Source organism: Saccostrea cucullata, unplaced genomic scaffold, assembly GCF_032062105.1.
Source record: "Saccostrea cucullata isolate Sc308-1 unplaced genomic scaffold, CSIRO_AGI_Scuc_v1 ctg3833, whole genome shotgun sequence".
In the NCBI taxonomy this organism is placed as follows: Eukaryota; Metazoa; Mollusca; class Bivalvia; order Ostreida; family Ostreidae; genus Saccostrea; species Saccostrea cuccullata.
In genome coordinates this window covers 12,171-35,271 of record NW_026939808.1, presented here as the reverse complement: position 1 = coordinate 35,271, position 23,101 = coordinate 12,171, and the positions used below count along the sequence as shown (strand labels likewise).

Genomic DNA, 23,101 nt, shown 5'->3' with positions numbered 1-23,101 from the left:
AACCATAGAACATAGGGGCGTCGCCACAACACAATCGCTCGTCACCATTAAAATGTACATTTTTTGAATAAAGAAGACAAACACATTAAAAAGCATCTTTATAAAAGAGCACCTAATCACCCAATATTTTAAACGACAAAATGCATCAGAGTAAAATAACAATGTTTGTAATGAAATTAGAGATGTTGTCATTTAATTTTCAACTAATTTTAACTATTTTTTAGTCTTTAGTTAAATTCTGTTAAAAATTATGCCAGGCGATTGGCAAGATATGAAAAAGAAGACGTTGACTATGGCATGTCAAACGTTGCAATATTTGATAATCTTGTGATGTATATTCAAAATCTTGTGATGTATGTTCGAAATCTTGTGATGTATATTCAAAATCTTGTGATGTATATTCAAAATCTTGTGATGTATATTCAAAATCTTGTGATGTATGTTCGAAATCTTGTGATGTATATTCAAAATCTTGTGATGTATGTTCGAAATCTTGTGATGTATATTCAATATCTGGTGATGTATGTTCGAAATCTTGTGATGTATATTCTATAATCTTGTGATGTATATTCAATATCTTGTGATGTATATTCAATATCTTGTGATGTATATTCGAAATCTTGTGATGTATATTCTATAATCTTGTGATCTTTGTGATGTATTTTCGAAATCTTGTGATGTATATTCAATATCTTGTGATGTATGTTCAAAATCTTGTGATGTATATTCAATATCTTGTGATGTATATTCGAAATCTTGTGATGTATATTCTATAATCTTGTGATGTATGTTCGAAATCTTGTGATGTATATTCTATAATTGTGATGTATATTCAATATCTTGTGATGTATATTCAACATCTTGTGATGTATATTCTATAATCTTGTGATGTATGTTCGAAATCTTGTGATGTATATTCGAAATCTTGTGATGTATATTCAATATCTTGTGATGTATGTTCAATATCTTGTGATGTATATTCTATAATCTTGTGATGTATGTTCGAAATCTTGTGATGTATATTCGAAATCTTGTGATGTATTTTCGATAATCTTGTGATGTATATTCGAAATCTTGTGATGTATGTTCGATAATCTTGTGATGTATATTCGAAATCTTGTGATGTGTGTTCTACAATTCAGTGATGCGTGCAATAAAATTGCATGACGCAACAGAAAAGTAAGGACAATTTTCATTGGTTAGAAATAACGAAAGTAGCCGGAGCGGTCGTAATGCACACATTGACACAACTTCGCAAGCATGAAATTGGCGAATTCAACCTAAAGTCAAAATTATAGGTAATAGAAAAATTATTTTGGTATTAAGAAGCACTAAGTCAGTCATAACGTGAAAAGTGGGAATCAAGAACATTAATTTGATTTGTTTGAAGGTACATCAAAAACAATTTAGTGGCTTATTGCTGGACTAAAGGATGTTTTATCCTATTTTACGTCCTCACATTGTAGTGATGTTGATTAATCGGTATGATTTATTCTATATTGGTGCTAGTTAGAATAATCTAACTGTGTCTCGGGACAAACTCTCACCACGCAGGGTTCGAAATTGCATGGCCCATTGCAGCTGCATTGACCGTAGCACTAGTCCAGGGACGACTTTGCAATAAATAAATAAATAACACGACAAATTTTTAGGAGAAGGTGAATGTCAGGAAAAGATTAATTGCTATGCATCATTGAATATTGTCATTCACAAATTTGTCCAATTATTTTTATAGTAAATGTATTGAGCCGGGGTCATTTACAGGATAATGAACAAGGACTGTGGTGACAGTTTAAAATCACATTCAGACGTTTAGAGAATATGTAATACACACAAAAATATCTCAATGGCATGTATAATATTAAATAGTTTTAAAAATAAAATAAAATATAGCTAGAAATTAACAGCGAAAAATATTTATCACGTATCGTTTCGGGGTAATCCGGTTTTATATACAAACAGAAGTAAATAAACACCAATGCAGCAAGATTAAGGTCAAACGTCTCTGCACTGATGTGTCCTCAGCAGGGAGATTTGCATCAAGTCATTAATGATGTTCCCTGCATTTGTGTTAGCCTGATAGTACAACCTTTATTTATAGAATCAATCTAATTCAAATTAGATGTTAGATCCGCTTGCATACTCGCTACACTAACATCTAACAACATCCCGTTGAGGGTCACGTCAGAGGTCAAATTCTATCAATTAATCAAATCGCAGCTGGCAAAATCATCATATACTGTTGAAGCGAATAAATCTTGAGGCGTTCCGAATTTAACCTCTTACGTGACCCTCAATGGGATGACTTGTTAGATGTTAGTGTGTTGAGTATGCGAGCCGATCTAACATCTAATTATGTTCCCCAAACGGAGTTTGGGAACATATTGTTTTTACTCGGTTTCTTCTTCTTATTATTATTAAGGTCTTCCGTCTTCAGCGGAAGACTTTCTTGTTATTCTTAGGTTTCTTTTCCACTATTTTTAAGGTCTTCCGTCTTCAGCGGAAGACCTTCTTGTTATTCTTAGGTTTCTTTTCCACTATTTTTATTATTTTTATTGTTTTTTTTCTTACCGATTTTGTGTACACGATTTCTCAGAAACGGCTCGCTCGATTTTCATGAAACTTTCAGGACTGATAAAGCATCAAACAAAGCTGATATATAATTTTTTGTTTTGATGACGTCACTTCCGGTTTTGAGATTTTTGCGATTTAGTGATTTTCAGGGGGTCAGTTTGTCCGCGAGTTTTCTCAAAAACGGCTTAAGATAGAAACTTGAGTTTTTTTAGCAATGATAGAGCAATGTCTGTAGATGTGACATACGCATTTCATTTTTACCGGAAGTGCTGCACGCCGACGCTCGCTATGGTCCAAAAATGGGCATGTCGAGAATTTTAAAATTTCTAACGCCTTTTCTTCGATATCTTTTCACATACAAATATTTTGTTAAGACATATAGAACAAATGAAGTGTAGAATTACATGATCTTTCAAATGATATCTCGTAAAAAGGGCTGGCCCCTAAAATAAAGGGCCTAGAGGGGCCGAAAGTTTTTCATTTATATCTCAAAAAGTATTGAGAATTTGTTATACGTCTAAAAAGCAAAGTTGTTCAAAATGTCAAGCTTAATCTGTTGAAGTCGTCAAAATGCGTCCGGCGACGTCACTTCCGGTCATACCGGAAGTCGTCAGAATATGCATATTTTTGCCTTTCTTGACATATTTTTGGGTAACATATGTATCATTAAAGCATAAAACTTCATTTTCTGTCCGTTGACATCACTTCCGGTCAAACCGGAAGTGACCGGACGTAGCCAAAAATTGCTTATTTTTGAAGGTTTAAATACAAAATCAAATATATAAAGTCAATGGAGACCACTTAGCTCATTTGCTTTCATTTGCTGACGTCACTTCCGGTCAAAACAGGACGGAAGACCTACTCGTTGCTTTGGAACGAGCTTTGCTCTAGTTATTATTATTATTGTTTTTTTTTCTTACCGATTTTGTGTACACGATTTCTCAGAAACGGCTCGCTCGATTTTCATGAAACTTTCAGGACTGATAGAACATCAAACAAAGCTGATATATAATTTTTTGTTTTGATGACGTCACTTCCGGTTTTGAGATTTTTGCGATTTAGTGATTTTCAGGGGGTCAGTTTGTCCGCCAGTTTTCTCAAAAACGGCTTAAGATAGAAACTTGAGTTTTCGAGCAATGATAGAGCAATGTCTGTAGATGTGACATACGCATTTCATTTTTACCGGAAGTGCTGCACGCCGAAGCTCGCTATGGTCCAAAAAAAGGCATGTCGAGAATTTAAAAATTTCTAACACCTTTTCTTCGATATCTTTTCACATGAAAATATTTTGTTAAGACATATAGAACAAAAGAAGTGTAGAATTACATGATCTTTCAAATGATATCTCGAAAAAAGGGCTGGCCCTTAAAATAAAGGGCCTAGAGGGGCCGAAAATGTTTCATTTATATCTCAAAAAGTATTGAGAATTTGTAATACGTCTAAAAAGCAAAGTTGTTCAAAATGTCTAGCTTAATCTATTGGAGTTGTCAAAATGCGTCCGGCGACGTCACTTCCGGTCATACAGGAAGTCGTCAGAATAAGCCTATTTTTGCCGTTCTCGACATAATTTTGGGTAACGTATGTATCTGGAAGCATAAAACTTAATTTTCTGTCTGTTGACATCACTTCCGGTCAAACTGGAAGTGACCGGAAGTAGCCAAAAGTAGCTTATTTTTGAAGGTTTAAATGCAAAATCAAAATTATAATGTCAATGGAGACCACTTAGCTCATTTGCTTTTATTTGTTGACGTCACTTCCGGTCAAAACAGGACGGAAGACCTACTCGTTGCTTTGCAACGAGCTTTGCTCTAGTTTTTATTATTGTTTTTTTTTCTTACCGATTTTGTGCACGCGATTTCTCAGAAACGGCTCGATCGATTTTCATGAAACTTTCAGGACTGATGGAACATCAATCAAACCTGATATATAATTTTTTGTTTTGATGACGTCACTTCCGGTTTCGAGATTTCCGCGATTTAGTGATTTTCAGAGGGTCACATTGTCCAGCATTTTTCTCAAAAGTGCTTTTAGATAGAAACGTAAGATTTTCAGCGATGATAAAGTAACATGTGCTGATGTGACACACACCTTTCTTATTCTCCGGAAGTGCAGCACGTCGGCGCTCGCTATGGCTCGAAAAAAGACCTATCGAGAATTTAGAAATTTTTCACACATTTTTTTGCAATATCTTTTTACACGTTAATATTTTGTAAAAACATATAGAACAAAAGTTGTGAAGAATGTCACGATCTTTCGAAAGATATCAACGATAAGGGGCTGGCCCCTATAATAAAGGGCTGAAAGGGGCCAAAAGTTTTTCCTTTATATCTCAAAAAGTGTTGAGAATTTGTAATACGTCAAAGAAGCAAAATTGTTCAAAATATCAAACTTTATCTAATGGCGTCGTCAAAATACGTCCGGCAACGTCACTTCCGGTCAAACCGGAAGTAGTCGGAAATTGCATATTTTTGCTGTTCTTGACACGTTTTTGGATATCATATGTCACTGGAAGCTTAAATCTTAATTTTCCGTCCGTCGACGTCACTTCCGGTCAAACCGGAAGTTGCCAAAAATGGCTTAATTTTGCAATAATTAACATAGATTTGGAGGATTAAACCATTTTGGGACTTCATTACTCTTTATTTTTTTTAAATGAAAGTTACTTCCGGTCAAACAGGACGGAAGACCTTCTCGTTGCTTTGCAACGAGCTCGGCTCTAGTTATTATTCTTTTTTTTCTTCTTTGTTCTCCGGTACTTTTTTTGTCCGCGAGTGTTCTCAGAAACTGTTCACCCAACTAAGTTAAAACCTTTTTAGGGTTAATAGGTGTCAAGTGTAGGTGTGCACAACGAAGGTCATTTTGCGGGCATACGCATGCACGTGCGTGCGCGTGAAATGAGTGAAATGACTGATATACTTATTATAGCAATAACTTTTACATTTTTGATTGAAATGCTTTGAAACTCATTCTATAAGGATATATTAATAGTCTAGATAATATGACATGGTCAAATTAGCACGAACTCACGTGCATGCACGTGCGCTTCCCTCTGATTGGCTGAAACAAAGATTTCAATATCTCTTTTGTTTTTTGACGAAATGCTTTGAAATTTTAAACATAGTCATGCATTAGGATATACTACAATATAATATATAGCAGGTGTCATGAAAACACGCGCATGCACGTGCGCTGCAATCTGATTGGCTTAAACTTTAAATGGGTATAACTCCTTTGATTTTCAACCAAACAGGATGGGATTTAGAACATAGATAGACATAGTGGATTCCTACAAAAAGGTAAGGTCATCATGCACATGCATGCACGTGCATGCACATGAGATGGATAAAATCAAAAATACACTTGATGAAGCGTATTTTTTAATACTTTTGGATTAAATGCTTTATTATTTTATTATATTAATGTATATAGATAGTGTAGACAAGAGAATATGGTCATTACGCACATGCATTTACATGTGCACGCGTACAAATGCTAGAATTTGAATATACTCGGTATACTTCAGGGAAACGTTGTTAAAGTGTAAAATGCATAGAGTTTGTCGTTTTTAATGAAGCTTAAAGGGAGTATGGCACCAAAAGGGAGTTGGGGAGCGTTTGGGGAACATCTGTAACGGTTCCCGTTACAATTAGCCCTAGTTTTAATTATATTGTTTATAGAATATGATGCAGACAGGGATACCTGGTGAGAACCTTTCGCACCCGTTGAATTACTTTGTAAAATAGTAGTCAAAGGAGCCAGGAAAAAATATTAAACAATTTAATATTATGATAAAAATATTCAATTTACTATTTCTTAAGGTGATTTTGTTTTCTCAACAGCGGCTGGTCACGTACCATACTTTTACTCGTAAACTCAATTTGGCGGTGAAGAAGCAGCATTTTCTGTTGCTCACCGTCGCTATAGCTGAGCATTGCTCTAAGAGCAATGTGCCCGGCTAAAAATCATAATATTTGTAATTGTATATCATATTCTAGACTTGACATACAATAAACAATGATAAGAATTATTGTCGCATATCTGCAGTGATTTTCTTTGATCTTTCTGTGGTGATAATTTATCCCATATCACATGTGTGATAATACTTTCCAAACATGTTTCAAAGTTTTTACACTCTTTATCATACAGTTTTAAAGAACAGTTTTATGAGCTCATAAGTATATTAAATGGTTAATTTATCAAAACCTGCATTTAAAAATTCAGAAGTCTTAAGTTAAACCAAATTGTCCAGGGTATTCTTAGTAAGGTATGCCAAAGGTCATGGTTAAGTGACTTTGTAAGGCTGGTATTTTTTCTTTAGTTTTATGGCAATCAGTGCACATGGTAAATATCATAAAATTACCCCTTAAAGGTCTTAGCAAGGAGATAGCCAATCAAAATGAACAAATGTAGTTCTATGTATGATGTATATAGAGACAATAATATTTCTTTTCTTTTTTTCATTTTCAGGAACTTTACGTAGGTCTACAGTTTTAATTTTGGACTCATGCACTAGGAATATCATATCAGCAGAATTGTGCCACTGAATCAAAGGGAACTCTTTTTTTTTTAGGTACGCATGATCGATGTAACTTCCTCGATGGTGTGTTGGCTGTTTGCCCATGTGTATTTCAGGGTATAGGTATGTTTAGTCTCAATTTTCTTTCTTAAAAGCTGCATAAGGGGTATATTTTTTCTGATCTCAAATTTTGTCTAAGCATTAATCTTTTTTCTCATTCATGAATTATCTGCTGAGAGTCTAGTTAATTAATTTATTTAATTAAAGCTATATAGTAACATATAGTGAAATTATTTCCTTGTGTGAGACCTAAAGAAAATCAGGTTACTCATTTTTATGACAATTTCTTTGATTTCAGGAGTAGCCTCCCCTTTTAAAGATCCAAAATGGTGATTTTACAGTGCGGCATGCAGTCTGGTCATCAACGAGGAGTTTTGACACCTGTAATACCCATATTTCTACCATTCACCTCTGTAACTTTTGTTCATCAGACTGGTAAGAAAAACAATATTGTTAATTGAAATAATTTTATCAAGATAAATAAAATAATTAATGAAACAAAAATTACATGAACAGACTCCCTCATATAAGAAAATGTCACATTTTACACATTGCAATTATACATCATTTACATATCCACATTTTCCCCATTTACACATGCAGTTGAATAGATTTAGTGCTTAATAATACATAGCAACAATTATTACATGAATCCTAAGACAATTCACAAAATACATGAATGCATTAAACTGTGAAATACAGATTTCGTACATTTAATGAAAATGCACAGCATCAGTACCCCCCCCCCCCCATCACAATCTTGCAACTTTCTTTTTAATTCAAAGTCACTAGGCAACACTAAAGATTTCCACTTATTGCTTTTCAGTCCAAGACAGGAAGTTGAGGAATAAAGTTGACAGGACATCCTGAACTGTCCTCGCTACCAGCTTATGAGGGAACCAGCTGCAGTGGACAAAGTACGTTACATCATAGGATAATAGGTAAGTCTCCGGAGTAGTGTTTGTAGCAATTCTCAAACTTGGTCCTGCATCGAAGATTCAGGACTATTGATATTTATCTCTGCATGGTTTGGTTCTTCCCAGAAACATGTTACTGGTGGTGGTCCGTATATTCTTCTGGCTTTTGTGGTGAGGAATGTTTCATTTCTAGCTCTTTTCTGATCACATTTTGTCTATCTAGCTGTTTGTCTGTCTGTCTGTCCATCTGTCTGTCTGTAAACTTTTCATATTTTCGACTTCTTCTCTAGAACCCATGGATCAATTTCAACCAAACTTGCTACAAAGCATCCTTGGGTGAAGGGGATTCAAGTTTGTTTAAATAAAGGGCCACACCCTCATTCAAGGGGAGATAATTGGGATTTAATGAAAATTTGATGGTATGTTTTAAAAATCTTGTTCTCAAGAACCACTGTGCCAGGAAAAATGAAACTTATGGAGAAACATCCTCAGGTAGTGTAGATTTAAATTTGTTTAAATCATGACCCCCGGGGGTAGGGCGGAGCCACAATGGCTGACCAAAGTTTAACATAAAAATATATAGGAAAATTCTTTAAAAAACTTCTTCTCAAGAATGACAAAGCCATAATTGATCCTATTTATATGGAAGCATCCTCAGGTAGTGTCAATTCAAGTTTGTTCAAATCATAACCCCCGGGGTAGGGCGGGGCCACAATGGAAGATCAAAGTTTTACATAGAAATATAAAGGAAAAATCTTTAAAAATCTTCTTCTCAAGAACAGCAAAACCCTGATTGATCATATTTATATGGAAGCATCCTTAGGTAGTGTAGATTCAAGTTTGTTCAAATCATGTTCCCCGGGGGTAGGACGGGGCCACAAAGGATGATCAAATTTTATATAGAAATATATAGGAAAATTCTTTAAAAATAACCTTCTCAAGAAAAGCAAAGCCATGATTGGTCAAGGGACTACTTTTGGATTTAAACTTTTCAATAAAAAACCAATTTTTACTTTTTCCTAGCCACAGTGCTCAGGAGAGCGATGTGGCCCATGGGCCTCTTGTTTTTTTAGGTCTTTCCACCTTTCTGTGGAAAGACCTATTGATTTTCTTCTGTTTTTTTTTTTATTTTTTATTATTTTTCCGCCGTGTGATTTTGAGTTTCAAGATATATCGAAAAGATTGATAGTCCATAAGAATGTTCTCCGTAAAAGATTATTGCAGTTCACCCTGCGTAAATGAACTTCAAACACTTTCGGAGTTATTGCCCCTTTTGTAAGAAATTCTTGTTATCGCTACTCCTTCGAAACCATAAACCGTAGAGGTATGAAACCTTCACCAATGTCTTCGACTAATTAAGGGGACTCTTCAATCTATTCATTGCGAAAGCATTCAGCGACCCCTTCAATGAGTTATTGCCCCTGAAACTTTTTGAATTAAACAAATAATTATTTTTTTTTAAAACGACAAGTTGTAGAGAGATGGGACCAACTGCATAAGATTCATTGACCTTTGATCTAAAATTTCATGCAAAGGTCAAAGGTCAAGGTCATTCAGAAAATGAGAAATTAAGCTTTTTCTATATCTCTTTTGTCTCTTAATATATACTTAATGTCTTTGCATCATTAATATGTACTCTTAAAACTCTTTCAAACATTTTATTTTTGTCCCCAAATATTAACACTTTAAAAAGTTATTGCCCCTTGTGCAAAAAACCTTGTTATCGCTACTTCTCCAAAACCTTAGACCATATAGACACCAAACCTTCACTAATGTCTTAAGGGTCTTAAGGCATAACTTCACTATATAAGTGCAAAAGGATCTGATGAACCCTTATATGAGTTATTGCCCTTTAACTTCTTTGTACTTCCTATTTAACCTTATAACTTGAAAACTATAAGTCGTAGAAGCATGGGGTCAATTGCATTGTGACCCTTGACCTTTGACCTTGAATATTTTTTAAAGGTCAAGGTCATTTCAATTTTTTTTTTATTTTTAATTTTTGCTATCCTTTAAAACAATTTTGATTTCTTATTCATGGAATGAAATTTTAAAACAAAATTGAAATTCAAAGAAGGTGGAAAGACCTCTTATTGTTCTTTGAACAATAAGTCTCCTAGTTTTTTTTTTTTTTTTTTTTAAAAATGATCAATCATTAAATATAAATAAATCAGTTGTTAAAAAATTTGCTTCATATTTGAAGTGCTTTAAACCGACCCTTTGATGAAAGTGACCAGTGTTTTTTGCACCTTGGAAGGTTTATTGGTAAAATATAAGAAGGAAGTTATGATTTTGGTGTCACTATTGTTGTTATTTAAGTTTGATTTGATTTTTATATTACGAGTATTATGAAACTGTTATTTTGTTACTGAACGATGGTTAATTTTAATTGTGAACAAATGTACAAAGATGAGGAGTATAATATAGTTGGCTATGTATATTGCCCAATTTTTGAACATATTATGTAATAAATATTAATAACAACCTTTGAATAATTGGAAAGACAATATTATAAATATGATAGCATTTTTGTACATGAGCATACATTTTTGAAAGGAAAAATAAATTATTCAATTGCATTAAAAAAAATATTTTGTTTCATATTCTTGCGAATTATCAGATCAATCTTCCATTATTTAAATACTCTGTCATTATGAAACCTTGTTAATAATTAAGTAAATATTAATTGTACATTTGCACCAATTTTTACATGGCATTTTCACACTAAGAATGTCACGTGCAAAATTATATACAGGAACAATTCTGAACAAATATATGCAAGTGAGTTGTAAATTTGATATGTAATGCATACATTACAAAAATCCATGACAGTGTTCACTAAAATGAAATGTATGGACTCTTATATAAATACTTGGTATATGTGATATGGATATTATGGATGATATTTTTGAGAATGACACAAGTAATGAAATTTTTCAGCATTGAATTGGATTCTTGAACCAGAGCCATGTGAACCTGGTCCACCTGTACCTCTCATTGAAGACCTGTTAACATCACCAGAGTATGTTCATTCTGATACCCCTATGGTATGGTTACAGCATGCATTATCCCTGAATCCATTAAAAGAGCTGCATTGGCAACGAAACAACCCAATGTGGTCGATTGTAAGGAAATATAGCATATCAGCTTCCAACTTTGGTGCAGTTCTCAGTTCTAAGCAAAGGCGGTAAGACGTGTTATTAAATTTTTGCGAAAAAGACTTTTAAAATTACAGTCAAACTTTGTTATCTCAAACCCATTATCTCATATTTCATGGATATGTCACAGTAATTTTGAAGTCCAAACCATTTATAAAAGACTGGGACATTTTATTCTTGATAACTCTTTATGTATTATTCTTGAATCCACGGATATTCCCAACATTTTTCTTGGTCTCATTGAGTTTGAGATAATGAGGTTCGAAAGAAATGACTAGATATTTGTACATAAAGATGCAGGAAATATAAGATTAATAACCAAAAATCATATTTTCTTCTCCAGATTGACATTGTCACTGAAGAAACAGCTGATGTCGGCTTACAATCTGGAGTCCATCAAGGCTGTTGCATGGGGTATCACTCATGAAGATGATGCTTTGAGAAAGTATAAAAAGGAATTTGATGCAGCTGTAGAGCAGTCAGGTATACAGCACAAAATAACATTCATTCAACCTCTGTCATGTTAACATTCAATGTGTCAAAACAAATAGCAGGACTTATCCTGGTGACAAACAGAAATCAATTACTGAAGTCTAATTGTAAAAAAACTAGAAATATGTCCATAGGACATGAATGCCCCGCCGAGGATATATTAGTAAAGCAACATGAAATTTGTACATGTATAAAATTTGATCAGTTTGGTTCAGGCAGGGCTTATAGTTAGTTGGGAATAAAAATGTAGGTCCAGCATCCAAAGCAAGTCTGGTAGTGTCCATCCCTAGATGCATCATCCACGCAAGCTTGGTTCAGGTAAGGTTTATAGTTACTTGGGAATGAAAATATAGGTCAGATCCAGCATCCGAAGCAAGTCTGGTAGTGTCCATCCCTAGCTGCATCATCCATGCAAGTTTGGTTTAGGTAGGGCTTATAGTTACTTGGGAATGAAAATGTAAGTCAGATCCAGCATCCGAAGCAAGTCTGGTAGTGTCCATCCCTAGATGCATCATCCATGCAAGTTTGGTCTAAGTAGGGCTGATAGTTCCTTAGGAATAAATCTGCTCCAAAAACTTCAACCTGGTCACTCATCTGGAAAATGTAGGTCAGATCCAGCATCCGAAGCAAGTCTGGTAGTGTCCATCCTTAGATGCATCATCCAAGCAAGTTTGGTCTAAGTAGGGCTTATAGTTCCTTAAGAATGGACCTGCTCCAAAAACTTTAATTTGGTCACTCATCTGGAAAATGTAGGTCAGATCCAGCATCCGAAGCATGTCCGGTAGTGTTCATCTCTGGATGCATCATCTATGCAAGTTTGTATCAACATGTAAAGTTTGATAACACCATCTTGAATGGTATGTTTAAAACTGAGCTAAACACTATTTAAGAAAAGTCAGGTCAAGGTCAAAAAATGTTAATGCAGTTGCATAGCTCTCATCAATATCTATCAGCATATGAAGTTTGATGAAAATATCTTGGATAGTTTCTTTGAAACTTAGCTTTGAACAGAGCTAAACACAAAGTGGGACGAAAGGACAGAAGGACGGAAGACGGACATGACAAACACTATATGCCCCGGCCATATTCATGGCGGGGCATAAATATTCAGTTACCAACATATTCCAGAAAATTTGCTTTTTGAAGTGGAAGGATTATAAAAGCTCTACTTAGTCTTTGTTTGCATTACAAAATCAATTGTATTATGGTTTGTTTGCATTCAGTAGTATTATAATTTTTTCTGAAAAGGATATGGTTGCATGAATCCGGAGTGTTGGGAGCTTCATCTGATGGCTTAGTTGTTCGACCACCAACATGCAGTGTATTTTATCAAACCCCAGAAGCCAAAGACGCCATTCCTGATATTGTAGAGGTGAAGTGTCCATATACAGCATTGTCTTCAACAGTAGCAGATGGGGCACAAAATTTGAAGGATTTTTCATAGGTAAATAACATTAAAATCTGTATTGTCCAGTACTTTGAAATTAAAAATCTTGGTGAGTAAATGATTTCAAAACATGTATTAATTTACAAGTGCAGCTGTTCAATATGGTATGAAGATATTGAAAAAGGAGGGGATATGTACTTGTATAACACAACTTAAGTGTTTTTTGATTTTTTTTAGATCTTAAACAAGATACCCTGTGCCTGAAAACCAGTCACCCATACTATCATCAAATTCAAGGCCAGCTACACATATGTAACAAAACATTCTGCGACTTAATTGTGTGGACAAGAGTAGACTGCATTGTGATTAGAATAGTAAAAGACATTGAATGGACAGCAAATGTTCCAAAGCTGATAGATTTCTACATTAACATTTTCATTCCAGCACTGATGGAAAACTGAGTTCTGGTTTGAACTTCTTGACACTTAGTTTTGTACCTCTAGAATTTTCTAACAATGGAAAATGGGTAATCATGTTAAATGTGTTGAATTTTCCTAAGTCTCATAAATGTATGATATGATATGTCACAATCCATCATAAAACTTCTGGCTTATAAGACTATTTTAAATAGCAATGATGATGAATAAAATCTATGTACTACATAAAAAAAGAATATCAAAATTTAGAATCATTTTATTAATGAATTGAAGATGTTATTCTCAAAGTGAAAATGTAACATTTTTGTCTTTCTTAATAGATAAATTGTTGAAAACATGAATTTGTTGAGTTCTGCTTTGAAGGTAAATATACTTTAAACTAGAGATTTAAAATTATAAGTAAACCCTCTTCTAAATTATATTGTCAAATGAAGAATGGAATTGCCAAAAATTCTTGTAATAAATCCATGCTAACAAAAGGGATTTTCATTTTATGAAGCATATGTATTACAACATACTACAAAGTTAACAAATATAACATGTATAACCATTGACATTGATAACAAATCAAAATTTGCTTATCCCTTGCACTTTGGTATGAATATCTTCACTGTTTAGTGTATACTGTCACACGCCAATGCAAATTTATAATAAGTACATGCATCTTTAAGTGATTTCTTTCAAAAGTGGAGCTTGCAAGTTTACAAGACAAGAACAGAGTTGAACTAGGTGCTGTCATGAGACAGTAATACCCGCACTAAGGTGTTTGCCTCTAAATACACGCTCCTAAATATAGGGCGTCTTTCCAAGGAAAAAGTCAGAATAATTCTATAATTTACATAGGCGTCGGAACCGGGGGGGCTAGGTTTATTGAACATTGCTTCATAGGTTTAGCCCCCCCCCCCCCCCCCCGCCCCACTTTCCACAGACACATGGCAGTATAGGTAAAAAAAAATGGGAAAAAGGTAGTGTATAGAAAAAAAAATTTTGGTACTGAAGTTCAAATTCACCCCCCCCCACCCCCCCCCCACCCACCCCCCCACCCCCCCGAAATAGGATTTTCGTGTTTGGGAAATTGATATTTTCGGTTTTTTTTTTTTTTTTTTGGCTTGTCAGGTTTTTGAGAAGGTATAAAAAAATTTTTTTTACACCTAGCCCCCCACTTTGAATTTGCTTCTGACACCAATGATTTACATGTATTCATCAAACTGAGTATGAAATTCTCAGACCCTGTGACCTATAACTCAGAACCTCTTATATTTATTTTACATGCTTAATTCATTATATACCAGTTTGAATTCTATTATTGATGTAAATTAGATTTTGATAAATGTTTTGCTCATAATAGGACCATAATTGTACTATACATGTTAACATGTAAATTTCTACATCACATCACGTTGCGTCACCCATTATCATATTTTTAGATTAAACACCATTTGGCACACCTCGGCCGATTCCCACTTCATCTGATAAGGTGACGGAGTCGACGAAGGTTTGTCGAATGGAATTAGCACATGGCTGCAGTCTGGTGTGCATTGGATTAATTCATTTTGTGTTATAATTGGATTTATATTTCATGAAGTTGACGAGACATATGGCAGTCGGTAAGTACAAGTTTAAGTATAGTGGGGGGGGGGGTAAAATAAACCCAAACGATTAGGTTAAAGTTCAAAAAGGGTCAAAGATCATCGCATGCCACACTAGACGAATTTCATATTGTGAAGTTATCTGCCATTGTCGATGTGACATTCAGTTACTGCCAATACTGGTGCGGATCCAGAATTTTTTTCGGGAGTAGGGAGGGGGGTTCACATCTCAGTCAAAAAATTTCCAGCCCAGAATTTCCTGACAAGCAGGAGAAAAAAAAACTGAAAACAAATACAATGATAGTGTGGTCAATGTTTTCTCAGTTAGGGGGAGGATGTCCAAAGTCATTTTTTATTTGCTTCAGTGTATAGTCTTGTTTAAATAACAAAGCTAATTCCAGGGGGGGGGGATGGGGGGATTCCAATCTCCCTACCCACTCCCTGTCCCTGAAATAACAATCTATTTTGTGATTCCAATTAAATAGTATATTTTTTTCCATTTGAGTAATTATACATATTTTGTTTCTTGTGTTTATATTATGTCTGTCTATTTGTCTGCAGAAATTATAACCTTGCCCATAAGTTTTAAGTGGGATGGGCTATACAAATGGCTTCCACATTTTATAGGTTTATTTCTTGTGACAATTAAGACCTTTTATTTGGGTACCATTAATTTTTACCTGAAATCGCTTGACCTAGGATACACATTTTTACAAGAAAAATACCAAACTTTAAACTTGGCCTAAATTTTGATCAGTAGGTGCTAGGGCTTTCATGCTTAACATGTGTATTCATTGCGAACTGTCAACAGGTATAAATATGTTTGACCTTGACCCTAGAGTTTGAACCACTTAAAAAAAAAATTAACCTTGGCAATTAACTTTTGAACAGGAATTACTAGGGATTTCTTTATTTCACATGTGCATTCCTTCTTCTGATACTAACAATTTGAACCCTTTGACCTTGACCTTTGAGTTTGACATATATTTGAGAAACTTCAACCTTCGCCATAGGCTTCCATACAGGGACATCAGTGTTTCACAAACACATCTTGTCTTCATTATTATTTGGTGGTGTCTCCATATGAGGGAAAAATTCCCAAGAGAGATGTATTCACAACAAACAAACAAATTACTAAAGAAAATATAAAACATGAATATGTTGGTCATGCATATCTCTGCATGAAAAAAACAGCTTTTCAAATACTGCAACCATATTCTAACCCTTTCAAAACACTCATTTGAGCTTTTCTGGTTTCCTTAGCAATATAACGTCTGTCGTGACGTGTCGTCCATCTGTTTGTCTGAAAACTTTTTACATTTTTAACTTCTCTAGAACCACTGGGCCAGTTTTACCCAATTCATATAGAAATATGTACATTTGTATGTCAGACTGTCCATCTGTCTCAATAAATTTAACCTTGGTCATCACGGTCATATCTACTGAATATTAAACTTATGTATTAGTATTTACCTGTGAGAATGGCATGGGTTTTTTTTTTTTTTACCTGTGACCTAGAAGTTTGACCTACTTGCAAAAAAATTAAATTGTTATAAATTCATCATTTTGAAAGAGAAAAGTTAGGGCATTCATATCATAATGCATGTATATTATTACCTGTGATAAGACCTTTCCAAATAAATCATGACTTTTACTCTGTGACCTTGACCTTGAAGCGGTCAAGCCTCTACTTTTCAAAAATGTTGCATTTGCTTATAACTTTTGATTGAGATGAGATATGACTCTCACATTTGATATGTACATTAATTACTCATAAGAATTCAAGGTGTTTCCCAGCATGTGATGCTTTTTTACCCCTTGACGTTGATGTTTTACATAATTTTCAAAATATTTAACTCTCCTAAAAGATGATTAGGCTTCTGAGTAACATTAAGGAAGACTTCAGGGAAGACAGGGCTTTTTGCACAAAAAACGTCATTTTTCGACCCACATTTGACCCCCCAGGGCAAAATCTTAATTCCAAAACCTTACTGCACATCTACCTGACACCACCAACCATCTCCCAACAGATGATTAGGCTACTGTGTAAAATGTAGGAGAAGTTCAGGGAAGACGGGGCTTTTTGCATAAAAAACGTCATTTTTTGACCCCCATTTGACCCCCCGGGGCAAAATCAAAATTCCGAAACCTTACTGCACATCTACATGACCCCACCAACCATCTCCCAAAAGATGAATAGGCTGCTGAGTAAATTGTAAGAGGAGTTCAGGGAAAACGGGGCTTTTTGTATAAAAAACGTTATTTTTCGACCCCAATTTGACCCCCCGGGGCAAAATCTAAATTCCGAAACCTTACTGCACATCTACCTGACACCACCAACCATCTCCCAACAGATGATTAGGCTACTGTGTAAAATGTAGGAGAGTTCAGGGAAGACGGGGCTTTTTGCATAAAAAACGTCATTTTTCGACCCCCATTTGACCCCCCGGGGCAAAATCAAAATTCCGAAACCTTACTGCACATCTACATGACCCCACCAACCATCTCCCAAAAGATGAATAGGCTGCTGAGTAAATTGTAAGAGGAGTTCAGGGAAAACGGGGCTTTTTGTATAAAAAACGTTATTTTTCGACCCCAATTTGACCCCCCGAGACAAAATCTAAATTCCGAAACCTTACTGCACATCTACCTGACACCACCAACCATCTCCCAAAAGATGATTAGGCTACTGTGTAAAATGTAGAAGGAGTTCAGAGAAGACGGGGCTTTTTGCATAAAAAACGTTATTTTTTCGACCCCCATTTGACCCCCCGGGGCAAAATCAAAATTCCGAAACCTTACTGCACATCTACATGACACCACCAACCATCTCCCAAAAGATGATTAAGCTACTGTGTAAAATGTAGGAGGAGTTCAGGGAAGAAAAGTGTGACAGACGGACGGACGGACGGACGGACGGACATGAGTAACAACAATATACCCGAACTTTCTTTAGAAAGTGCGGGTATAAATATTTTTGTTGAGATTGGTCTGTAAGTAGATGGTATGTGAATCTCGTAATTCTTTATCCTCTCGTTGGCTCTTTCCACATGAATAAGTGCTTTAGCAATCTTGTAACACAGTGCTGCTTCTTGTATGGTAAACTGGCCTAGTGTCGATAAAAGAGCTTTTATAATTAAGCAGACACCCTGGGGCAACTGGTCATGAATGGTGAAACCTTTGACCACCAAAATAAGGTCTCCAGCTTTGAACTTTCGTAAAACTTGGCTGTGACGTACAATAGCTACATCAGAAGTAGAACCTGGGTACAGCATGGAGCAAAATGTAAGTGCACCATTTGGAGGCACGCAAGTTACTGCTTTAAAAGTATGGCAACTTTTGTACATACTGTAGGCCATGGCCTGATTATCCATATGTGTTGTGATGTCCTGGGTTGTTTCAATTGCATCCATGGATGCTCTAGCAGAGGAAAAATCCTCAAAAGATTTTGGCAGAGACCCTGAAAAAAAGTTGGAAAAAAATTAATTTGATTATTTGTAATTGTGTAAAAAAAATTGTGTTACAGTCAATCTTTCAAGAATACAATAAATTTAACTGCATTAAATTTTTGCAAGTCATTATGATAAATCTTAAAACAAACCTTTGCATTTAAGCTGACTTGGAAAACATTCTACGATACATTCTACACTACGCCATCAGACAGCATCTTGTATAGGGAAAAGACCACTAATTATTTTCCCATAGAACTCCATACAAACCTTAGGCCCTCTCAGTACTTTACTATGACAATTTCAGAAAAATCTTTAGCATCATTTCAAACTTTGTTCTAAGCCCTAACAAAAAATACTGAAAAAAATACATGGTCCCATGGCGTTTATAGGTCAAAATTGCAGTTATTTTCAACTTTTAGAGATTCGCAGTAAATAACACGCGGCATAAAAAATCAACCCCCACTCCTAAAATCTTCCCTGGCATTTCTATAGTTTCTGTAATATTCCCTCATCCCATCATTTATTTCAAAGGTCATTAATTTTACTTTAAAATGAAAACAATTAAATACCTGATTTCAGCCAATGGCGTAACGCCTACCCATTCAGTATTCAGTGTAATGTTCCATAACAAACAAAGCCATGTGTACATTCGGGAATTTGGTGCTCTCATTCCTATACTTACATACTTACCTGTCCCAGAATTAGTCAATTGTGGTAATTTCAAAGACTATACACCTACCTGTGAACATGTATGAAATTTGAGTCCTGTGACTTCAGTGTATTGGATACTGTGACCATCTCAAATGATGACACCTTACTGCTACCAGCACAATTCAAAGGAGTGAATGACGTCTGGGCCGGTGATGATATTTGGATATATTGGTGACTGTAATAAATAAAATATTTGTACAATGAATTGTTTTTGTGCTTTAATGTTAATAAAGTGATATTAAGTCAAAATTGAGTCAATAATTTCATAAGGGTGGATTCTACCCAGAATTAGGTAAAAAGCTCCAAAATTGGATAAATCGTAGTTAATTAAGCAAAATTCAAAGGTTTTAAAAAGACTGATATAGAATTTTTTTTATGCTTATGCAAAGGATATTATTTAAGACTCTGATATACTAATTGATTCTTATCTAATCCCTCCTATTGCTCAAGTATGTACAAAAAAGTTTCCCCACCCCCCAGTGAAAAACACTTAAAGAAATAGCAGGTGCCCCCTTTTATTTTTGTTTACAATTAATTTAGACAAGTTTAAATCAATCCTTTTGATAACAAATCAAAGTTCAATGTCTGTAGTCTTATACATTACAATCAGAAGCTACTTTTTGAATTTTATTCTAAGAAAAGGAGAATTTAAATAATTTTTTTTAAAAATTAAAGAAAAGCAAAAACTTACTTCAAACCCCAAAATGTACTATACAATAAGAGGCTGGAAAGTTAATAAATAAAAAAATTACCTGCAATGTACAGAAAACTGTCCGACAAAATACATCGGGTGGGTAGGGAGTCTCCATTTTCTTCTTATATAGAGAAAATGCCCCTGCTGATCAGAGACCTAACACTCCCAAATAATAACAAAATATGTTTAACATAACAGTCAATCTAAGATGTTCATCCCTCAATGGCAACAAGTTTTTATTACAGTAACTGAAATTGATAGGAAATAGGAAATCACAATTGGAATTCCTTTAAATGTACCTTCTCTTCGTTGTATTTAATATCGTGGATTGATATTGGCTTCCTTTTACTAGACTCTATTTTTAGGGCAAGCAATTCTTTTCCAGTTGTATTTCTGTTGAGAGGCGCTGCATTTCTTGAGTACAGTTAAATGTGCAGGATGCTGAGTAGTTGTGCTCTGATATCAACTGAAAATATATTGTAAATCATGTACAGTTAAAAGAACTTTATATATTATTAAAAATTATTGAAAATGTTTCAGTGTTGGTCATTTGTCATCATTGGTGTTTTAAATGAGCTTTACTTTTTCTTGATATTGACATTTTGGTGCTTGTGGAATCTGCAACTGGTCCATCTGTGAAGATGACAGGGACTCCTCACTTTTGAGTTTTTTCCTCCATTGTAAAATAATTAAACTTGAATTATTTTTTTATTCAGTTGTAAGCTACTCTGTTTATACATGTACCCTTTTAAAGTTTTTTAGTAAAATATTTTCAATTAAACTCCACCCACCCACCATCCAAAAACAAGATGTCGGTCACATTTTGAAAAATAATTTCACCTTTTTGTACATTCAGGATCAGAGAAATCCATGGCCTTTCCTTCATTCCATGCAAAATATGCAGGGTCCCCCTCCTTCTTACCATCCTTAAAGTGGCAGGAGCAGATGCGATCATTCTGATCTCCTGGTTGGCGATGAGCTCGTCTAAAAATATACATTAAAACATTTTTGTGACGTCATTATTTTGTTTCTACAGTCTCGTATTTCAAAGAGGGTACTTGCTATAGTCCAATATTATTGTCAGGAGTACAATATTATATTTAATATTGTACTCCAAAATAATACTGGACTGTGTGAACAAAGGATTTTGCACAGCGAATGAATAAGGCAGAAAATAAACAAACATTATGCATTTTATATAGAAAGCAACAATCTCGTAATCCAGTTCAAGCAATGACAATAATACTTCGTAATCCAGTTTAAACTTTAAAGAAACCAATTTATGAACGAAACTTCAAAATAGGAGTATCTCAGAAATCCAGTAAATATTGCTTTTCTGTTGCGTCATGCAATTTTATTGCACGCATCACTGAATTGTAGAACACACATCACAAGATTTCGAATATACATCACAAGATTATCGAACATACATCACAAGATTTCGAATATACATCACAAGATTTAGGAATCGAACATACATCACAAGATTATAGAATATACATCACAAGATTTCGAACATACATCACAAGATCATAGAATATACATCACAAGTTTTAGAATATACATCACAAGATATTGAATATACATCACAAGATTTTGAACATACATCACAAGATTTTGAATATACATCACAAGATTTCGAACATACATCACAAGATTTTGAATATACATCACAAGATTATCGAATATTGCAACGTTTGACATGCCATAGTTGACACCTTGTCATGATAGATTACATGCATCAGATCCATGTTAAAGTCGCGTATTAAAAAAATTGAGGGGCAATATGAAAACCATATATCCTTCTGTGTTACATGATAGATTACATGATCAGTATGTACTGGTTCCTGCCGACAAAGCAGGTAACAACATAGTCTGCGTTTGTAAGGCTCATTACATAAACTGTATTTTAGAAGAACATGGATTTAATTCTACAAGTGGTAATCCTATTTATACTCAAACTTCCCTCTCTAAGGGAAGATTCTTCAAAATCAAATGTCAGTTTTAAATATTTTTAATTTTCCACAGAGCCAAAAGGAATTTGGACTATCTTATATATATTGGATTCCGAAACTTCATAAAAATCCTTACAAACAAAGATACATTGCGGGTTCCAGTAAATGTTCAACCAAGCCACTTCCGTTACTCCTCACTAAGATATTGACAGTAGTGTAGGAAAAACGTCGGGAGTACTGTGCAACAATATAGTCACGAAGTGGTGTGAATCAGATGTGGATACTCAAAAGAACTTTTAGATAATTTGAAATCACGAGATTTTACCGAAATCAACACCTTAAAAACTTACGACTTTCCAACTTTATATACAACCATTCCCCACGAAAAATTAAAGACCAGGCTTTTTAATATCATTGACAGCTGCTTTTTTTTTTAAATAAAAATGGAGCTCGTAAATTTACTTAACTGGAATTAGTCATGTGCATAATTATTTTATTATAACAAATTCTAATTGCACACACAAGTACTCTGAAGATGACATAAAATGATGATTGTGTTTCTGATTGACAATATCTAAACGGTTTTCGGAGACCAGGTCTTCCAACAATCTATTGGAATTCCAATTGCGCTCCGTTATTAGCAGACCTATTCTTATATTCATATGTAGAAGACTTTTGCAAAATATTATGCGTGAAAAGAAGAAAACACTTGCTGTGGCCTTCAACTCGACATTTAGATATATCGACATTGTATTGTCAATTTACAAAGGTAATTTCCATTCCTTCGTCGATACGATATATCCTGGTGATCTTACAGATAAAAGACACCACAGAGTCTGAAGCATCTGTTTCATACGTGGATCTTTACTTGAAAAAGACGTTAATGGTAATCTATCAACCAAGCTTTATGATACCCTGACGTGATGGCTTTAACTTTTCTATTGTCAACTTCCCTTACTTATGCAGCAATATACCTTCATTACCTGCATACGGAGTGTATATATCTCAGTTGATTCGATACGCAAGAGCTTGCTCTATGTATGAAGAATCTCGTAAACGAGGTATATTATTGACATGCAAGTTGATGAAACAAGAATATCAACGCTCTCGTTTAAAATCATCATTTCGTAAGTTCTATGGTGGATACAATGACCTTGTC

The 23,101-nt window shown here is 34.6% G+C and overlaps 2 long non-coding RNA genes across 3 annotated transcripts; both read left to right on the top strand.

Moving 5' to 3' along the window:
* Positions 1-1,030: 1,030 nt before the first annotated feature.
* LOC134254027 (uncharacterized) lies at positions 1,031-7,569 on the top strand. Of its 2 annotated transcripts, none has more exons than XR_009989226.1 (3): positions 1,031-1,298; positions 7,042-7,213; positions 7,449-7,569. It is a non-coding gene; the product is annotated as an uncharacterized LOC134254027 (long non-coding RNA). The 2 variants fall into 2 exon arrangements; XR_009989227.1 differs by having other exon boundaries at positions 1,032-1,298; positions 7,042-7,144.
* A 2-nt stretch (positions 7,570-7,571) lies between these two features.
* LOC134254026 (uncharacterized) lies at positions 7,572-13,673 on the top strand. Its single transcript, XR_009989225.1, has 6 exons — positions 7,572-7,585; positions 7,977-8,091; positions 11,008-11,254; positions 11,569-11,708; positions 12,966-13,161; positions 13,342-13,673. It is a non-coding gene; the product is annotated as an uncharacterized LOC134254026 (long non-coding RNA).
* The last annotated feature ends 9,428 nt before the right edge of the window (positions 13,674-23,101 follow it).